Source organism: Panthera pardus, unplaced genomic scaffold (genome assembly GCF_024362965.1).
Source record: "Panthera pardus isolate Hobbes unplaced genomic scaffold, ASM2436296v1 HiC_scaffold_17, whole genome shotgun sequence".
NCBI classification, from domain to species: Eukaryota; Metazoa; Chordata; class Mammalia; order Carnivora; family Felidae; genus Panthera; species Panthera pardus.
In genome coordinates this window covers 115,994,341-116,016,331 of record NW_026526732.1, presented here as the reverse complement: position 1 = coordinate 116,016,331, position 21,991 = coordinate 115,994,341, and the positions used below count along the sequence as shown (strand labels likewise).

The 21,991-nt window shown below is 41.4% G+C and overlaps 1 long non-coding RNA gene across 1 annotated transcript in view; it reads right to left on the bottom strand.

Moving 5' to 3' along the window:
- Positions 1-13,425, bottom strand: part of LOC109249576 (uncharacterized) — a 191,563-nt gene extending 178,138 nt beyond the window's left edge. Inside the window, exon 1 of the long non-coding RNA XR_002072642.2 lies at positions 13,130-13,425. This is a non-coding gene — a long non-coding RNA (uncharacterized LOC109249576). The remainder of the gene's footprint in view (positions 1-13,129) is intronic.
- Between the last annotated feature and the right edge of the window lie 8,566 nt (positions 13,426-21,991).

Here is a 21,991-nt window from a genome sequence, read left to right as displayed (position 1 = left end):
CCTGTTTGTTAATTCCAATATTTGAAGTCTCTGGGGTTCTATTAAACTTTTTTTCTGCTGACTCTTTCCATATTTCCTTGTATGTTCTGTTGTGTTTGTGAGCTTACTTTCCTCAGAGGTGTATGTGTGGGAATTCTTTGAGACCTGGATTGAATGGGATTTTCCCTAGTGGGTTTGCCTTCGCTTTTCCCCGGATGCCTGGTCACATGGTTTCACTTTAAGTTACTGTTTGAGTTTACTGAAATCATCAATATGTAATCCAGATATGAACTCTTATGGTGGACTTCCTCTCTTTCTCTCAGCAAACACTAAGTTGAGACAGGAAACTTTATTTGCTATTAGCACTACCTTCTTCTACACATACAATCCAGGACAGGGTTAAAGTTTAATTCTGTCTAACTCAACAGGGAGGATGCAGCTTTCTGGGATCCTAGAATGAATCTCCCATTAAATTCCCTCTCTCTCCCCTCTCCTGTGGGGATGTAAAAGCCAAAGCTCGAGGTCACCTGGATTCGGTAAATACTTTCGTTCTAAAAACCGCTTCAGTGCTAGGTTACTTCTCCAGAGTCCTGCTTTCACTTAGTTTTGAACCTCTGAGTAGGTTGTCAGATTTAGCAAATAAAAATACCCAATTTTTTATTGGTAAAATAAAAACTGGATGCCCAATTCGATTTGAATTTTAGACGACCAGTAAATAATTTTAGCATAAGTCTATCCCATCAATATTTGGGATATAATCATACGGAGAAATTATTTGTTGCTTATCTGAAATTCAAGGATACCTGGATTTCCTGTACTTTACCTCTCAACACCCCACCAGTGGAGTTCTCATTTTCCTGCCGGTTCATTGACGCCTCTAAAAAGCCTTTTTAAAAAACTAAGTAGTGCAACTAAGTGCACTTTTAGTTGCTTCCTTCAGTAAGATCAGTCAAGTTATCAAGTTTGCCATGCTTCCAGAAACAAAAGCAGCTCCTGCGCCTCTCCTCCCACCTCCCCACCTTTGTGAAACTGGGGAAGTCACCTGCCTCTGTGAACCACAATCTTTTCTCCGCATATCCTGGAATTTGTAAAGGATCTCAGAGATCATCTCTTGTAATCCCGTATGCTAATGTAAGGAAAACTAAGACTCAGATAAGTAAAACAATAAGGCCAATAGGACACCCAATTTGGTGGCAGGCTGGGAAGCAGAAACTGTCCCCAGCATTCCTGCCACTGTACCTTATTGACTGTAAGGGCCCAGCGAGCTAAGGGCATCAAGGCACTGGGCAGAACACAAAGTATTGAAAACAGATGAAGTGTGAGAATAAAAGTAGATAAAATACTAAAAAAATGGTTGTGATCTTAAAAAAAAAAAAATTAGGCAGCCTAAAATGTGAGATTGACCGCGGACCAACATTCAGGGAAGGAATCTCCTCGGAATAGAATATCGTACTTACACACTCTCTTCTTCCAGGAATCTCAAACATAACAATGAGAATTTTCTATGAATATTTAAGACAAACAAACTAACAATATTGAAATAAAATACCTGGTCCGAAATAGACCGTTTGAAACAAGAATTTTGACCTAGAATATAATACACTCCCCATAGCAAATAAGACAAAAAACAGAACTTCATTAACAAAGCGCTCTCTTTTCTCCTTCCTCTTTTCTTACAAAGAAATGCTTTCAGAATGCTTAAGACTCTCACCATGCTACTTTCCTCGCTACAATCAGCGCATGATTGCCACTCAAATTGCTATACTGGTCCTTTTTCCTCTAGCTCTGCATAAAAAGAAGACGCAGATGAATGGATTTTCTGTGGGTTAATTTATTAGGAGTGCAAAGCAATTATCAGCAAGGTAAATCATGGAACAGGAAGTACACTGTTACACGCTGGTTGCTGTATAATGCAGGTCCCTTGGCCACAAATGCAATTAAAGGGTTGTATTTTATTCCTTTTAATTTTATCTCCTACTCTATCCTTTGCTTAACCCCGACAAGCCTGACTGTGCGTCAATAGGCAGTCAATAAGTAGAAATGTCTAATAACTACCACAAACAATTTTGCATTTTTGATGCTACGAGACACATTTTCATGATACAGCTCCATAAATCTCCAAAGTGAGGGATGGGGAATTTCACTGTACGACTCCGTTCCCAGGGCATCAGCTTGTCCGTTTCGCGTGGGGCTGCCATCGGGCGAAATTATATTACTGTCATGTGACCAGAGACTGATGTGAAGTGAATTAAGCAGTGCTTGCAAATGCCTGTCACATTAATAGTATCTAAATCTTCTGTTCTTAATTTTAAAGGGCAGGTCCTAAGAAAGTCATGTTTACTAGGCTTTCAGGACTCATAAAGAGACCCTGACAACAAAAGGAAGCCTTCTCCCCACACAGACCAGTACAAACGTGGGCAAGATGAAAGTGACAGAGAGGCAGCGTTTCCACAAAGAAAGTGGGGCTCAAGTCCCGGCTCCTGTCACTTACAGCTAAATTCGGTCCCATTTCCTAACCCCTTTTTGCCTCCGTTCTCCCATTTACAAAGCAGGAATAATGACAACGCCCTGGTGAGATTCTTGATAATGTAGGGGAGACATCCAGCGTGTAGCCAGAGCCCTGTGAAAGGAAGCTGTCGCATTGATGTCGATTATTCCTTGTTTACCAAGAACTGCAAGGCAATAGCGATATTAAAAATCACACATCTGAAGTCACACATCAGGAAATACCTAGCGATCAGCCTTCAGGTTTAACAAAGCCATGAAACTGTACGGGAAAGGTGGGTGATCCGAATGGCAGGGTTAGAGAGAAATGATGCTTGAGAAAAAGTATGTGCCCTGAAAGACCAGATACGGAGCAGAGGTGGTAACAGAAGTGAGACTATAGGGGAACTTGGGGATTCAGTGGGTAAGTGTTGGCTTGGACGGTGTAGAGAAATGAGGTACCAGAAGGGCTATTCAGAGCAGTCGAAGAAGAATCTTCAACCATCACTTGCTTAAGATGTTCAGATTTGTCCTCATGGGCAATTTGAAGCTCTCGAGGATTCTGGAACAACTAAACGGGTAGTCATTTGAAATTTTTTCGGACACATGCGCTTGTATAATTTTTTAGCTTAATGAGGTCCTGTTGGAGGGAAAGGCTTGAAAAACGAAATGGCCAACCAGAACGCTGTTGTCACAGGACAGGTAAGACGTGAGGAGGGCGGTAGGCACAGCAGGTGGCTCTGTCCATGACCTGAGCTCAGGGGTGGAACTGCTGGAGCCTAGATGTCCAAACCAACCCTCTGCCTTTAGTGAGAGGCTCTGTCCGTGGTGATCATGTGAACGTTGTGCACAGAGAGAGTCAGAATGAAACTTCTCACATCTTAGCACCTCAGTGTGAACCTATTTGTTTTTCCTAAAGCAGATGTCCCTAAGGGATTGTCAGCAAGGTGGGAACAGCTCTGAGCCCCTAGGGGGCAGGCAACCAGGACTAAAGCAGAGAAGGATCTGAGCGAAGGGTCTTGGGAGACTGAGTAAGGCAAGCTTGTGTCTGGGGCTGCCCTCCAGGGGGGTGATGATGGTGGGGCCAATAACGTTATGAGTAATTAAATGTGGTAGTGAGAGGTTATGTTAGTTACCTTGGGAATTAAAAACTAATGCTATAATGTATGTTATAAATAAACATTGATGTTAACACAGTGTTCCCCCCAAAGTCACCCTTTTTGTTTTTCGCGCTATTCAGTCCTTGGGCATGCCACCCCCCCCCCCCCCCACCCCGTCCCGTGCCTTTGTGTGAACGAGTTTTAGCTTCGATCCTGTTTTGCACCACACTTCTATTGCACAAATGCCTTCTTAGCTTCATCTCCCTTCACTTGAGATAACCCATCATTATTGTCTCAGCTTATCTATGAAACATGTGTTTTATGTCCCACTTCCACGTACAAATTGAAGGGAGTTGTCAACATCACTGCGGATGGATACATTCCACACTAAGTGCATGCACTGACACTGCCGCAGTGTGGTAAGCACCCTCTTTATACCTGCAGCCATCCCTACCAATGCCAGAATACGTTCTGAACAACTTCCTGCTTTTGTTATTTAAAATGTGATGCGTTCGCCATCTGAACCCCCTGCTCCAGGGTAGGGTCTCGGACGCCTCGGTCACCTCTGCGGCCCTCGTACCGTGCCCCCTATCCCTTCACTTAGGAAGGAACTGGAGTTTTCTAGGCTTAACCACAAACTCCTCGTCACGGGTGGGACGGCCTCCTCTTTTTTGGAAGTGATCACTTTGCATTGTGTGACACTTCAAGTAATTACGCGCCTTAACGGGGGAGGGGTGATAAAGGACATTCAAACCGCTTTTGAGTGCCTAGTGAGAGGCGATGGAATCAAATTCCAAACTGAAGTTGGGGTAAACTGGAACATGGTTCACACGTATTGCTGTTGAGTCCCTATTCATCAACTTATGGTCCAAAATAAGGTCCCATCTTCAAACTGAATTCTTTTCAACTCCCGGGCCGTCCCCGTCCTACTCAGAGCTGAATTCCATTCTCCCCTGAAGATGTAAGTCTCCAAGTAATTTTGGGGGGCGGACCTCAAGGAATTCAGTCACCGTTCCTGCTTCCGTCCTCTCCACTGCTGGCCTTCTGCCTGCTGTCACAGTCTCTAGCACACCCTGCTCCTATGGCTGCATGGACCATGGAATCGTGGCACCAGTAGATTGTACTGGTAACACCATCTCTGGTCCTGTTAATGGCTACAACTGCCTTCCCGGTTTCTTCCCCCACCACTTTTTTTCTTATCTCAATATTTTTAAAGATTTTGTGTGTGTGTGTGTGTGTGTGTTTGTTTTAGAGAGAGAGAGAGAGAGAGAGAGCAAGTGGGGGAGGGGCAAAGAAAGAGGAGAGGGAGAGAATCCCAAGCAGGCTCTGTGCCATCAGCCCAGAGCCGGACTCGGGGCTCAAACTCAGAGCCCTTGAGATCGTGACCTGGGCCAAAATCAAGCGTTGGACACTTAACCGACTGAGCCACCCAGACACCCCTTTCTCCCACCACTTCTTTATGTTCAGTGCACCTTCATACACCGGCCATAGCGTTCAAACATCCATCACTTCACCTACGCCGTTCCCTCTGCCTAGAATGTCCTTTACTCCCCGTATCTCCCTTGTTCACACGGGCAAACACCTAAATCTCAGCTAAATCCTTGTCTCCGCCATCACCTTATCCCTGACTCCCAGAATTAGCCATATACCCTCCTTTCTCCAATCCTCACGGTGCATCTCCAATATAATATGTAGCACATTGGATTATAACTTTTTTTTTGGTCATGCTTTTCTTCTCACTACATAGATCATAAGAACCACGGTAACATTGGAAGACCAGATCTGTAGAAATCTGTGCTCAGCTAGGCAGACCCATTTAGATATTTTACCAATTCACCAATAACCAAGACTCTGGTTAATTGGTAAGACAGGTAGATAGATGATAGATAAGAAAGAAAAAAGGCTACTTAAGAAAAAAAAAATAGTTCTTAACTAGAATGAGCTTTATACCATGATTTAGAATTTGACCTCGATTCAGTCCCAACCACATTCTGAGAAAATCTGCTTGAAGTGAAATATTATGTGGCTACTAAATGAGGATATTTGAGAATAGCGGAGAGAATAAGCCTATATGTATTTAAGGTCAGTTGTACAAAGGATAGGAGAGCTGGGTAAACTTACCGATTGAAACGTTCCAGAAAATTTGAAAAACTGAACTGTCCAAAAAAAAAAAAAAAAAGAAAGAAAGCAAAGAACCCACACATTGCTAGTCAGCATAATTTTGCTTAGAAAATAGCATTATTTCTGCTTGATTTGATTTTGTGTGGTTAGGTTCGGAGGAAATGTTATTTATTATATACACAGCTAAGCTTATGTAATTACCCTCAAATGTTCTGGTGTAGTACATACAGCCAACAACACAATTGCTTGCTGCCTCAATTTGGAAAAGAGAGGGAAAAATTAGCCATGTAATAGTTAATTCAATTTATAAAATTAAATGTGTATTGAAAATATGCCTGGTAAATATTATGCCATCTGCACATGCTCAAACAGCAAGCCTGGTTAATATTTTATAGTTTATCTGATAAAGTTAACAAAAGAATTTAGAGTGGAGACATACACTGAATATTTCATCACCTTCTTAATTGCAGAATACAGACAAGACATTTTTTTCCCTTTGGGAAAAATAAATGTTAAAAGTTATTACAGATGGAATCAGTTTGGCAATTAGGTTGAAATCCAACTGAAACCAAGCAGAAATTGATGGCTGCAAACATCACAATACCAAAGTATTTTCAGCCAACTCCATCAATTTACATGATGAAGCAGAAATGTTGATAGCAACGCAGTATAACTCAGCTAGCAGAGGTTATATTAACACAGAAGAAAAACTGGCTTTGTGCCTTTTTTCCCCAATAGTTAATTCAACAGCCATCAGGAGATGTCATTCTTATGCACAGCAGACAATATGATATACCTAAGCCTTTTCATTCTGACTTCTGATTTAAAGGTCTTCAGCTTGTGCTGTGGACCTTAACCTTGAAGCCAAGTGCAAATTAGCTTTAAATCAATGAAGCTGATTAAGGCTCCATTGTGGGAGAGCCCTTAATAGAAGAAGGGAGGGGACGGAACCACTTGAAAACAGCAAAAGATTGGCCTCTCTTAACTTGGAACATATGTAATGCTTTTCAGCTCTCCTCTACCCTGACAGAACCATGAATGGTTTTAAGGCTATTTACCTGCTAAGAGAATGGAACCAAATTTTCCAATTCAGTGGAAAAGGCCAAGTGAGAATCAAAGGTATTTTTTTTTTATTTTTTTTGCAAGCGCTAGAATATAAAAGGTTATTTTAAAAAGAAGTAAAGAAGGGAACATGAAAACATCTCCCCAGTAGGGGCCAAGAAAATCAAGTTTCTATCGTGTAAGGGAAAAAATTGTGAGATTTTAAAAGTACTTCGGGTTTCTACTTATTTTTGTTTGGTTTGGTATTTTAAAATATACCATTTCTCAATAACAAGAGCTCTATGCGAACTTGTGACCATCGAAAGAAAAAGTGACACGAGTGAATGTATCGGCCAAAAGCATGTCTCAGGAGCTGTTTGCTTTGAAAGTGGCCAGAATGAACTGCAGCTGACAGGCAGGACCATTTGTTTGTACCCCACCACCCACCCATTACCATGGGAACTTTTCCTGACAGATTTATCAGTCCTTCCCGATTTCCCAGTGGCGGTCAGAGTCGGGACAAATTCAGTTTTTAACCAAAGAATGATCCTTTGGAACATCTTCAGAAACACTAAAAAGGGTAGACTAGAAAGAATATTATAATAAAGGCTTATTTATTTTTCATCTAAGTTAATTCTTTACGGCTGCAATTCACTTCTTCAGGAGAACCTCATCTCACTGTGGTAGTGACCTTCTCCACCAGGATGTGGATAGGCCTTCTCCTTGTATTTTAGGCATGATGACTTTGAAATGATGGAAAGGAAATTTTTTTACCAAGAACTTCGGGGGAAATAAAGCAAATACAAAAAGGAAGATCATGCCTACTTCCTACATTAGTTACTAGGTGTAAAATGCTTTCAACAGTGCTTGGTACATAGTGTGTGTTCAACACATATAGGCTACTGGCTATTATTCTGCTAAGGTTTGGATGCACACGCTTGGCCTTCTCAGAGCCATCAATCCTTCCTTACCTTCCTCTTAAATCATGTGCCCCCAAAGCTCTACCTTGAAACCCTCAGGATTTCCTCTCCTATTCCAATCTCCGTGGGACTTTAATGGAGGAAGAACAAGAGAGCTGCTCTAGAAAAGCAATCAGTCACGCCCACCTAACCGGAGTGGCCAAAACCATGCTAATACATAGTCACCAAAGGTAGAGGCATATAATTTTTAAAAAATGAAAACACAAAACACCTATACTAAAAACAGAGCAAAGCACATCCTTCCCCACTATGACAGTTAAAGAGCTGTCCCCTACATGCCTCTCTAGGTCCCTAGTTTATCCTGTATAAACTTCCAAGGCAAAGCAGACTAAGAGACAGCAGAGAGCTGAGCTGGCAGACCAAAACCGAAAAGGGGCAGAGAATGGGGGTGGAAAAGGCAGCAAAACGCCAGGAAGGAGAGAGAAAGAGAGAGAGACAGATTAAAGAGGGGACAAAGGACGAGATGACAGGATGAGCCGAGATGTACCATAATGCTCCTCCAAGATGAGGGTCAGTGGCAACTGAGGGAGGGAGACAGCTCTGCTGGGCACAGACTCAGGATTGCCCAGATCTTTCCACCTGCTGAACTGTGGCTACAGGACCCTAGGCAGGGAGGAAAGGCAAGGAGAGAAGGTTGGGGCGTCCCCATGGCTAGACAACCGGAAACCAGAGAGTGATAATCATGACTTCTGAAACCACAACTGCCCTCCGCCATCAACAGGATGGTGTGACAGCGATTGCACTGTGTCAGATGCTGACATCTCCAGAGAGAGGTGCTATTGAAATGCAAACTGTTCTAGTGATGGTGATGGTGGTGAGGAAGAAGAGCACAGTGATTGCCTTCACTTAAGACCTCCTTAGCCAGAACTATCTGCCTGGATGGGGCCCGGGCCATTTGCAAATCTCATTAAGGCTTACCAGTAATTAATGGTCATTTAAAATAACCCCTGGAAAGCATTTGGGAGGTTGCTGATAAAACGAAAAGCGGAACTAAATGATTAAGAGTAACTTTCATCTGACCTCGGGATTTTGATCTCTGCATCCTGGTTGCCAACAACGCCATTCATTTGAAGACGTGGCATCTATGACTTAGACCAACCTTACAAGTAGATAAAGACAGCGTGCCAAAGTGGTATAGTTCAAGAAACTTTCCTCCCCCCGCCCCCCTCCCCCGCCAAATATCTCCTTTGCCCCAATGTGAAAAATACCCAGCAACCTGTCCTTAAAGGTGTATTCCTCTGGATTTCCCAGCAACCAGCTCTCTTGTCTTCAAATGCAAATGCTTCGGGATGTGATCAAGAAGTTCAAATATCTTTGCACGCCCCCCCCCCCACCCCAAGAGCTGTGGTTTTGTTATCTCATCGTGGCTTTGTCCCCTTTGAAGACGGATCCCTGGCCACCTGGCATGATCCGTCATCTGAAAAACGGGGGTGGCATCAAAACAAAGTAAAAGCCATTTTAAAATTTAAAAAATAAATAAATAAAAGGAAGCAGCACGCCCCCAGACCAAAGCCATTCATTCCAAGACTGCTTCGAATCACCCTGGGTTGTTCGAAAGATCCGAGTGCGAGAATAAAGAAATAAGGAGTCTTCTGTAGCTCTGATGAAAACCAGCATCCACTGAGCGCTGCTGGTCAAGTTCTACTTGTCCTGCTACTATTCATAACTGGAGAGTGAGTGATTGGTCTCCCCCCATTATTTCTGGCTCTCAGTTTTGCAGGAGCGGAGGAGGGAGGCAGTTCGGGACCCAGACACAGGCCCTCCATCTAGTCATTGCTCCCTCATTGCCAAATCAGTCCTCTGCAGAGTCGGGGCCCTCACACCTCGCGGAGGGCACAGAGAGGGTGAGCATCGTTCAAAGGACCTACTGTACTTCCTTCCAGATGAACGTGCCAACAAGCTTTCAGAAAAACTTGTTTATCTCTTCATGCATCATAGAAAGCAGAGAGAAACTTGTTTCAGCCTTGAACTCCTGGAGGGGAAACAGGCGAGGCTTCCATCCACCTGGACGGAGTTCAACACCTGGTTAGAAGACAATTACTTATCAGTCAGGTGCACGGGCTGAGAGGGGTCACGAGTTGACCTAGGCTGGCCACCTCAGACAGATCACCCCAGATTCGCCCCCAGGTGCAGAGCAGGCCCCCGGGCCTCAGACATGCTGCCCGTGACACACACGACAAATAGGATGTGTGCTCTGCCCACTTTTCTCTAGCATTTTTAAAACCCCTATGTGTTGCCACCAAGTGGCTTCTGAGCGTGTATGTGTGTAGATGTGTGCGTGTGCGTGTTGCTATCTAACTAAACGTAAATACACACGCGACGACAGAAGCAGAGCTATTCCTAACAAGTTGACCAACTGCATTGCCAGACCTCACCCCCCTCTCGTGAGCACCGCGAGGTTGTGTGTGTTCCTGTGTAAGAGGTTCTCTCTCACATACCAGTGGATGCACACTGTCCAGAGAAATCTGGCTGCATCACAGCACAAGATGCATCATTTCAAGTACCTTTAAGCTCATAATTAACACCGCTCATGTCGGCAGGGCCAGAAGATGCCCTTCCGAGTCTATTTCTCATCTCCCTAGACGGTCGACATCCTTATCTCACCACTGTCCCTGCCCCACGGGGATCTCTACTTCTTCCGGTGTCCGTTGTTAACTCAATCTAAGGCTTATGTTCTCACATAGGTTTCAAGTGTGGTTCAATTGGTGTTGAAACACACGGGAATCCTCCGAGATCCTGCTTCCCTCCTCTGTGGCCCACGTATTATTCTCCCTATTTCTGCTGCGAGTTTCAAGTATGTCTTTCGGCATTTAGCTTCTGACTTTGAAAAATCTCGACGAATCCAGAACGTACGACAGCCTGATGCTAGGGGCAGCTCACCTGGCTTCCCTCCACAGTAAGACATGTTTACAGATGACAAAGGCCAATGCCTAAGCAGGACCACGGGAAGTTGGTCACTCTGTCTCGTAGTCGACCAGATGGCAAAAGTGTAGACTGCACTTGGCAGGTACGATCAGGCTTGATGGCATCTTACTCAGAGTCCCCAGTGACACTGAAGAATGTGCATACTTTCACCTATTCTCTGAAGAAGACCCTCGACACATCCCCTGTGAGATGGGTTTTCTGTGGTACCAATGTTCCACCAATCTGCTCACGGGACCCTTTTAAGTTGGTATGTGCTCTTGTCTGTATGATTCTTCAGGAACAAGGAGCTCTTTTTAAACATAGGGTGGCTGGGGCACCTGGGTGGCTCAGTCAGTTAAGCGTCTGACGTCGGTTCAGGTCACGATCTCGAGGTTCTTGAGTTCAAGCCCACGTCAGGCCCCGTGCTGACAGCTCAGAGCCTGGAGCCTGCTTCAGATTCTGTGTCTCCCTCTCTCTCTGCCCCTCCTCTGCTCCTGCTCGGTCTCTCTCTCTCTCTCTCTCTCAAAAATAAATAAACATTTAAAAAAAAGTAGGGTGACTGACATACCCTCTTCCCAAGTAGTTTATGAAAAGAAAAGGAACCAACTAAGAGGATATTGTTTTGTAAGCTGGCCTTAAAGAAAACAAAGCAAAACAGAACAGAACAAAAGCTATTTTCTCAGATAAAGTTTCTCCTGGAACAAATTCAGTATGTAGCTATTCGGATAACACTCTCTGTGCCATGCTCTTAAAACACAGATGAAACACTGAAACAGGATGCCTGCCTTCTTAGATGCTACTTAAGAACCCTGAACCCCAGAATTAAAACGTAAACATTTTAATGCCTTTTTAAATCACTTCTGCCCCATCCCAGTCTTCAAAATCAGATGTTGCCATAAGACAGAAAAAGATACCATCTCACAATCAAACGTCTCAAAATTTACCACAAGGAACATATTACTGTTCGTTAGTTGATTAGACTTGGTGAGAGATTTCTTATGTATATTTGGCTTTGGTGTTGATGTTCATTACCATTGAGTAGGAACTTTCCAATACCCTTAATTATCTTCCAAATATTTAAAACAAGTTCAAGTCAAGTACAAATGTAAAGGTCGTGTATGTGATCAAAGATAGCACACGATGGAAACAAAGTTACTTCCATCATAGCCTACATAAAATACAGAGGACTTTCAGGGCTCCTGAGTGGCTCAGACGGTCAAGCGTCCGACTTCGGCTCAGGTCATGATCTCACAGTCCGTGGGTTCGAGCCCCGCATCGGGCTCTGTGCTGACAGCTGGGAGCCTGGAGCCTGCTTCGGATTCTGGGTCTCCCTCTCTTCCTGCCCCTCCCCCACTCATGCTCTGTCTCTCTCTGTCTCAAAACTAAATAAAACCATTAAAAACTTTTAAAAATAAAATAAAATAGAGAGGATTTTCAGAAAACATAAGGAGCAGTATAATTGCCCGCCCCTGATTTGGGAGACTATTATTTGCTCTTCCCACAGCCCATCCCAGCCCCAACTCAAAATAGCATTTAAAATAAAGTGAAACCACCTACAACTACAGCACAGTGTGGAAAATCTTTTTGGAGAACTTTGTTCTCCGAGATTCTACAAAGTGTGGGTCAGATTGGATCACCCCTCCGTTTCATTTTCTTAATCGTTGTAAGTAATTTAAGAATTTCATGAGATCCTAAACCTACCCTGTTGCAATCTGATAATTTTAATGAGAAAAATCATCATGTTCGCGTACAAGGCAACCCATGGGACACATTTATTATGGGGAAAAAAAAATCTATCTTTAGGAAACATATTACCACTAAGACTTAAAATTAAGAAAAATAAAATATCCCTCCCCCTACCCTAGAATTGGTGAACAACGTCTTCACAAAGTATCTCAAAGGTTTCCTTTATTTTCTAACGTGGAAATTCTTGGGACTCAAACACAAGTCAGTCAAGGAATCGGATGCTGACAATATGAGACGGGTGAAGAAATTAACGTTTCTGCTAGGAGAAAGCCCCGCCTCCATGGAGGGAAAATAAAAGTGCTTGGGGGCGAGGAAGGGGAAAGAAAGCCCCAGTGAGTTTAATAAGTGCCATTATTGCCGAGAAATCTAAAAGGGTGATAATGTGAATCACGAGAGAAATGCAATAGGGCAGCTATTTGAAATTTGTTTTTCACACATTTTGTGCAAAAACAACCACTCTTGCAAGAAAGGTCAATCTACCCACACGTTAATCTCCAATCAAGCAGCACTCTGAGAATCCAAATGTGATTGCAAATCTCCCGCATGCCAAGATGAAGAGATTTTTCATTGCAACCTATTACTACCAGCATTTTACATTCATTATGGTCAGAGGTTGAAGTGCACACTGGGTATTTGGCTGGTGCTGAATTCCAGCACTCCCCTCATTATACTGGAATAGAATTAACATATGAACACACACACACACACACACACACACACACACACACACACACTCACAGCTATGCTATAGTAACATGGAAGCATATGACTTACCCTGGCCCAAGGAAGGAGACTCAGACTTAGGCTTCCTCCCCAACCTTATTTCACTGCCCTGAACTATTGCGGGGGCCCCTCTCAGCGCCCCACAGCTTGCCGCATGTTCTGGAATAACTAGGCGCAGCAGGAAGAGCGGGAGCAACGTGCAATTAACAGAGGCTGTCCCTGCTTTTGTTAATTCGAGTCAGACCCTGAAACTTTCTGTACTTCAACACCTGCGGTCGTGCCTTAACCTCCTTTTTTAAAAAGAGTTCAAGAACTTTATTTTAAAATAGCAAATGCAATACACAGGGGGAAAAGTGGGTAAAACAAATAAACAGCTACCGTAACCCACACTCCTGGCAAGACGAAACAGACTCTCAGATTTGCCCCTTCTTCTGAAACATAAATACCTCCCTCCCTGCAGCCGTAACCAGTATTCCTGAAACGCATCGTATTTACTTCCTTGACTTTCTTTGAGGTTATATGATTTTATATACCTAAAATATGGTTGAAGTACACCTGTTTTTAATGATGTGATTCAATTCACATAGAATATATTCCATCATGCCTGGATTTTTTTGTTGTTGGTGTTCAATAGTATATCTTTAAGACTGACCCACCTTCTTTTGTGAATTGGCAGTTTGTTCATTTTTTATTATTGCATACTATTCCAATGTATGAATATGTCATGATTGACTTGCTTGTTTGATTATAAATTGACATTTGGACTCTCTCTCTCTCTCTCTCTCTCTATATATATATATATATATATATATACACAATATATTTATATATATACACAATATATTTATATATATACACAATATATTTATATATATTCAATATATACATTGACTGCAGCTGTAAAAAGTCTGGTATGTCAGATATATGCTGGTATGCGTATATAGGAATATATTGGGGATGTATGCATAAAAGTGAAATTACTGAGGGGTGCCCGGGTGGCTCGGTTGGTTAAGCATCCCACTTCGGCTCAGGTCATGACCTCACAGCTCATGGGTTTGAGCCCCGCGCCGGGCTCTGGGCTGACAGCTCAGAGCCTGGAACCTGCTTCCGATTCTGTGTCTCCCTTGCACTTGTGCTCTTTCTCTGTCTCATAAATAAAGAAACATTAAAAAGAATTTTAAAAAAGAGTGAAATTACTGAATCACAGGGTATACATATGATTAGCTTTACTAGACACAAGCAAACAATTTCCGAAGTCTCCATCCCACCAGCAAAGCCTGAGAGTTCTTATTGTTTACCTACCCAGTAACACTTAGTTGTATTTTGGTTTTTGTTTTATTGATGGCCTAAATGACAGTCCTTTCCTATTTAAATACAATAGTTTGAGGAAGAAGCTCTCCCTGGGCTTTGCGAGCCTCTTACAATCCTCAAGCACTGACCTACTCCAGAGGTCATCAAAACTTCCTCGATCTCGTCAGCGTGCACTACGACTAGAGAAGCCCTTAATTTAGAACTTCTTCACATGATAAATTGCATTCATTCTAAAAGCGCTATGATATTTTACAAAATCTGGAGAAAAGTCCAGAGACAAGAGACTACATTTTTATCAAAGATCCAGTAGGCGTATAAATAAAATGAGATTAGAACCAACAGTTTGGCACTCTGTAAATCAACTAAATAAACACCAGATTCTGCACACACACACACACACACACAAAATCAGGTCTTATTAATGTATCTGACAGTGTTCATCACAAAGAAGAATAAATTGGGGAAAAACAGTGTGGGAATATGGGAATTAAATAAAGAAAAAGCCTGCTCCTTCTTAATGTCTGTCTCCTCCTGTACACACACACAGACACACACACATACATACACACACACACACACACACACACACACACACACACACACACTATTTCACTCACCACCTCCAGCACTAATTAGTGAGTGACTTCTTTCCCTTGAAATGCTGACAAGTTCCAGTTGAATACATTAAAAAGAGAAAATTGAAAATTATTTGAATATTGTTAGTATTTTTCCAAGAATGCACTTCTCTCATGACGGAGTTCCATATACACAGAACTATACCCAAAATGTGAATTTTCTTCGTGAGGTTCCTGCTGAACAGGGCTCTGTGTGAAAATCCCGTATGTTTCCTAAATAACTTTTTTGTTTTCTACTTAGAAAACTGACACGAACAATAGATGTTCATGTGAAGGTGCAAAAACTTGATGAAGAATTTGCTTTGCAAGTTTCCAAAATCAGGACTATGACTTTCCTTACCTAGATCTATTTAGACATGAGAATTAATCAAAACTTTATTCTTTATTTGGGATATTACTTATTATTGTGTATTTCGTCACTCAGGGAAGATCCTACAATGCGTAGATTACAACAATAGTTAACAGGGGGAAGGGGGGGCGCCTAGGTGCCTCAGTCTGTTGAGCGTCTGACTCACGGTTTCAGCTCAGGTCATGGTCCCGGCACCATGGGAGGGAGATCCACACCGGGCTCTGCACCGAGCATGGAGCCTGCATAAGATTCTCTCCCTCTCTCTTTCTCTCTCTCTCTCTCTCTCTCTGCCCCTCCTCCCCCCCACTCACACACGCTCTCAAATAAAAAAATAATAATAAATAAATATAGTTAGCTGGGAGATGCAATATTTATCACTGATCGCCCTTGTGACATGAACTCATTTATAAAGACTAGTAAGAGATTTAAGGTGGTCTTAATCAGAAGGGGCCAGTGGTTCACAGTTATCACATTTATCTGAGGGAGCTTTGAAAATGCAGGTATTGTAAAAATTCTGATTTAAAGGTGTTAGGGTATCATATTTTTTCATCACCATGGTTACCCTGAAACCTAGCCAATGTTAAAAATCAATGAGATAAGGAGGGAGAAGAAATCTAGAAAAAATCAAACGCCCAAAGAACCAATCCCCCTTAACTTTGAGAGTTTTTAGGTTATTAACATTCGAGTTAGTATATCAAATATACGGTGTCATATATTCATGATATTCCTCCCACATCTCCTGTCCCCTCCAAGCCACTGTAATAAAGAAATATGACCATGAGTTTGTCAGTCTGAACCCTATGTCTGTTCACAAAGCCTGTATTTCAGCTGAATTCATTCCCCCCCTTTTTTCTACAATAACGAGGACTGTATTTCCAAGGGATTCTTGCATTCTACCATGTTCTACTTTATGATAACTTTCTTCTTCATACTCCCATTACATCCAATATTTTTGCTTTCTCAAATATGAAAGAACTGAGAAACCAAATGGGTCAAATGTTAGTTTTCTTTCAAGCCACAACAATGTTGATGTACCCCTTTCTTTGAAGAAAAATATGACAGTGTGCGCTACTAAAAACGGGACAATTCAGGGGCGCCTAGGTGGCTCAGTCGGTTAAGCATCTGACTTTGGCTCATGATCTCATGGTTCGTGACCTCCAGCCCCGAGTCGGGCTCTGTGCTGACAGTGCAGAGCTTAGGGCCTGCTTCAGATTCTGTCTCCCTCTCTCTCTGCCCCTCCTCCACTCACGCTCTGTCTCTCTCTCTCTCTCTCTCTCTCTCTCTCAAAAATATATAAACATTAAAAAATTTTAAAAATGGGACAGTTCATAAAAGAAACAAAGAACAACAGATTAAAAACCTGCGTATTTTATCAGATTATCAAAATTTTACTGGGATAATATGTACTGTTACAAAGGTAAGTGAAACCAGAATCCCAGTTATACTTTATTCAAAACAACCAACATCCCATAATTCCCCCAGACACACACTGGCCAGGTTCCAACCCAAAAGCAATGGGTGTGTCCAATCCTACCAATGCCAGCCTATCCAGTCTAAGAGAGACTGACATTTCCAACACCAAAGTTACAGTAACAAGGAAAATATAGGCCACTAAATTCAAACCATAAAATAGTTCACTATAATTTTGCATTTTACCTTTCCAAGTAATCAATATTTTTTTTCTTCTGGACCGAATCTCATAGTTTCTATTAAACCAATGCAAGCTAAAAATATGGTCATCCTAAAAGACAAAAAGAACGAAGGACCAGATGATTCCCATATAGCCAAACTAGAATTTTATGATTGATTCTATAAAGATAATAATTAATCTTCTGAATTCTAAATGGCAGACACTAAGCAGAATAAGGAAAGATAAGAACCACTACGATAATAGATCATTAAGACGCAGTATGCTTTTCTTGAATGACAAAATGTTGTCTCTTTCCCTCTGAAAACAACAAAACTATTAGCGAAAGCATTATCTGAATGGCCTATTAAAGCCAAGGAACTAATAAAAACCATGAGATTATCTTCAATGACTAAAAATCGCCACCCATTATAAACATATCCAGTCATCTGAAATTGCTTCCAAGAAAATCAGAAATACACACCATTTTGCGAGGCTGGTGGTGGATTTCTTTTCCTTCACTGTGAAAGTACTTTCTCTGTCACAAGTGATTTCTCTTTCTCCCCCCCACCACAAATAAAGAAATAAACGCAAACATTTGTAAACACTTAAAAGTCCCTGCAGTGAGAGCTAGTCTTCAGAGTAAACAATGTCAGTTTTAATTTTTTTTTAATGTTTATTTATTTTTGAGAGAGAGAGAGAGAAACAGAGTGTGAGTGGGGGTGGGGGGGGCAGAGAGAAAGGGAGACACAGAATCCAAAACAGCTCCAGGCTCTGAGCTGTCAGCCCAGAGCCCCACATGGGGCTCAAACTCACAAACCCTGAGATCATGGACCTGAGCCGAAGTCCTGAGTCGAAATCGGATGCTTAACCGACTGAGCCACCCAGGCGCCCCACAATTTCAGTTTTAAAGAAACAAGACATTCGAGTTTACCAGGAAAAGTCATTCTTATCCCTTCCCTGTGTTCTAGAAACTAAGTACACCAAAGTGAAGACATACGTGAAATGTGGTTAAAAAAACAAAACAAAAAAAACATTCCAGATAAAAATTTGATTCTCAGAACTAGTGTATGGACTTGATTTTCCCTGCCCAGATAAGGGCATCATTCTCCTTGTGGTCAGCAAATGGGGAAGAGTTTTAGTTGTTTTGTTTCGTTTTATTTTATTTTGCTTTCCCTCTAGCTACATTTGAGATTCTAAAGGGCCCTCTCTATAATACTTGAAAACAAACTTGTCATAGTTGCTTATACCCCTAAATGGAAATAACAGTAATATGTTTAGAAAATTCGTGTTGAAATTGTTTTAACATGTTTTCGTTGTAAGCATGATTGTTTAAACCAGTACCTAGGAGCTAGTGAACTCCTCTGAACCACACAACATGAATTCTATATGTCTTATTTCTTTAAAAAAAAAAATGCATGTGTATGGTAGAAGTAAATATCATGGAAAAAAACCATTTCAGGTGCAAAAGTATAATCCATATTCTAAATATTTAGGTATATAACTAAACTTACAAAAAAACAATTGAGGGGTATCCCTGAAGGCTGAAAACATCTAGAAATCTTGAATTTGTAGTGAGCCAAGCACTGAAATTAGCAATACCCTTAAGACCATCTGCTAAATCATGACGTCATATGGTTCCACACCTTCATGGGAAGCAGGAGACAAAGCCTACAGTTGGCCCCAGGATAGAAGCTAGAGCAGATCCTCTGGTGAACGGATAGCAAAGAACAAACCGAGAGAGAAAAAGAGAAAACCCACAAAGGAAGATGGTGTTCAAATGTGCTCACCAGGTTTTTGACTTGGGATAAAGAGGGTAAAGTCTCCACTAAGATTTCATAATCACAAACCACAGTTCATGCAGCATTCGGGCTGGAATTCATGCTATGTGCATAACTCTGAAAACCTCAAGCTGAAAATTATTAAGTTGGGCTTCATTGCAGTGACTCCGGGAACCTGGCATAAACAAAGGTAAAGCCTCACTAAGAGGAACCATTTTCAACCTAGACCTCCTAGAACAGGCACGATCAAGTTAAATTCCCACAACTGAAAAGAAAATACACATTTTCTGAACCAGGAACTAGGCCTCAGAGAAATAACAAATCACAATTCAGGCCTCTGAACACTACAGAGACTATAGAGGGTGCTGGGATTGTTTCACAAGGACAAGAGACCATCACAATGAGAGGCATTTGAAAAATAACCACATAGATGCTAAGCACAAGAAGTCAGAGAAAGACCAATACCACGGGATTTCATTCACATTTGGAGTTTAAGAAACAAAATACACGAGCAAAGGGAAAAGTGAGAGAGAGAGGCAAACCAAGAAACGGGCCCTGGGTTTTTTTAATGTTTGTTTATTTTTGAGAGAGAGAGAAAGACAGACAGAGAGACAGAGTGTGAGTGGGGGGAGGGGCAGACAGAGAGGGAGACCCAGAATCCGAAGCAGGCTCCAGGCTCTGAGCTGTCAGCACAGAGCCCGACGCGGGGCTCGAACTCACGGACCGTGAGATCGTGACCTGAGCGGAAGTCGGATGTTTAACCGACTGAGCCACCCAGGCGCCCCACCAGGAGGTAGACTCTTAACTCCAGAGAACAAACTGATGGTTGCAGGAGGGGAGATGGGCAGGGAGATGGGTACAGTAGGTGATGGCGATTAAGAAGGGGCACTTGTGACTAGCACCAGGTGTTGCACATAAGTGACGAATCACTAAATTCTACTCCTAAAATCACTATTACATTGTACGTTAACTAACTGGAATCCTTTAAATAAAACCTTGAAACTAAAACAGTAACAACAACACAAACAAAACCCAACCAAACAAAAAGAAATAATAAAATAAGCTGTTGTAAATTCCATAGTACATTATTTGTGAGAGTAATTAAAATAGCCCATTATTTACAAAAGTAATTATAAAATGTATGTATATGTGTATTATATGTAATTTTCTCCAAATAGAGGCATGCTTCAATAAAGAATTATTCAATCACAAAAAAAGGAAGTACATAGTAGTTGAAAATAAAAATTTAATAGAAAAGTGAAACAACTGGAAAGAGAAAACTAAAGACAAAATCAATGCATGGCAAGGAAAATCTGGAGAAATTATGCAGAATAAAGCCCTGAAGGATAAAGAGAGAGAAAATATAAGAGGTCGAAGTAATGGGTGATAAAAAGAGATAAGCTAATATTTATTAATAAACGTACTAGAAAGAAATAGAAGGAGAATGTGGGTGAGATAATATTTAAGGAAATATTGGCTAAAGTTTGTTTCGGAATTTTTTAAAAATGCAAATTCTCAGATTCTCAATATATCCAGAGCAGGATAAATAAACAGAAACTCATACCTGGACATACATCAAAAGTCTGCAGAGTCCCAAAGACAAAAGATTATCTTAAAACAATCCAGAGGTTAAAAGGTGAATTAACGAAAGCAAGAATTAGACAGGTGGCTGACTTCTCAGTAGTAATGACACAAGTCAGAAAAGAGCAAAATGAATCAGCACACGCTAAGGAAAAATAAATGCCAAGCCAGAATTCTATATTCACTGACATTACAATTTAAGAATGTGTACAGAATAAAAGCATCAAACAAATTCTGAGTATATACTATTAAAAGAGACTCACTGAAGACATACCAATAGGATTTAATTTAGAAAAAATAAAACGGAGTGAAAAAGAAAGTCTGAAAGACAGAAAATATCAGTGAGAAACCCAAGAAGAGAAATAAAAGTAAACCTGGGTTACCTAAACAATAAAGAAAGGACATTGAATATATAAAACTATAACATCTATTTTATGTTTATGGGGTCTGAAAAACAAAAAGCCACTGAAAAATAATAGCAAATAAGGCAACAGAAGAGTAATGAGACTTCAAGTATTTTAAAATAACTATATTATTAAGTGAGAGACTGATTAAGATTCTTTAAAAAATGTTTTAATGTTTATTTATTTTTGAGAGAGAGCTCACAAGTGGGCATGAGCAAGCAGGGAAGGAGCAGACAGAGAGGGAGACACAGAATCTGAAGCAGGCTCCAGGCTCTGAGCTGTTAGCACAGAGCCTGATGTGGGGCTCAAACTCACCAACGGCAAGATCCGGACCCGAGCCAAAATGGGTCACTTAATCGACTGAACCACCCAGATGCCCCAAGATTCTTAAGTTAAACATACAGAATACTGGACAACCTAGAAGAAATGGGTAAGTTCCTAGAAGCATATACTCCACCAAACCTGAAGTAGGAAGACTGATTACCAGCAATGAAATTGAATGAAATTGAATCAGTAATCAGTAATGAAAAAACTTCCAACCAACAAAAGTCCAGGACCAGACGGCTTCACAGATGATTTCTACCAAACATTTAAAGAAGAGTTCAAATCTATTCTTCTCAAACTATTCAAAAAAATAGAAGAGAAAGGAAAACTCCCAAATTCATTCTATGAGGCTAGCTTTACCCTGATAGCAAAGCTAGACAGAGACACGACAAAAAAAAGAACTACGGACCAATATCTCTGACGAACATCGATGGAAAAATCCTTAATAAAATACTAGCACTCACCACGATCAAGTTGGATCTATTCCTGGGATGCAAGGGTGGTTCCGTATTCTCAAATCGATCAACATGATACATCACATTCATGAGACAAAGGATGAAAACCATACGATCATTTCAACAGATGCGGAAAACGCATTCGACAAAGGACAACATCCATTCCTAATAAAAACCCTCAACAAAGTAGATTTAGAGGGAATGCATCTCAACATAATAAAGGCCGTATATGAAAAACCCACGTCGAACATGATGCTCAATGGGGAAAAACTGAGCGCTTTTCCCCTACGGTCAGGAACAAGACAAGGATGTCCACTATCAACACTTTTATTAAATATAATATTGGAAGCCTTAGCCACAGTCATCAGACAACAAAAAGAAATAAAAGGCATCCAAATTGATAAGAAAGGAGTCAAACTTTCATGATATGCAGATGACATGATGCT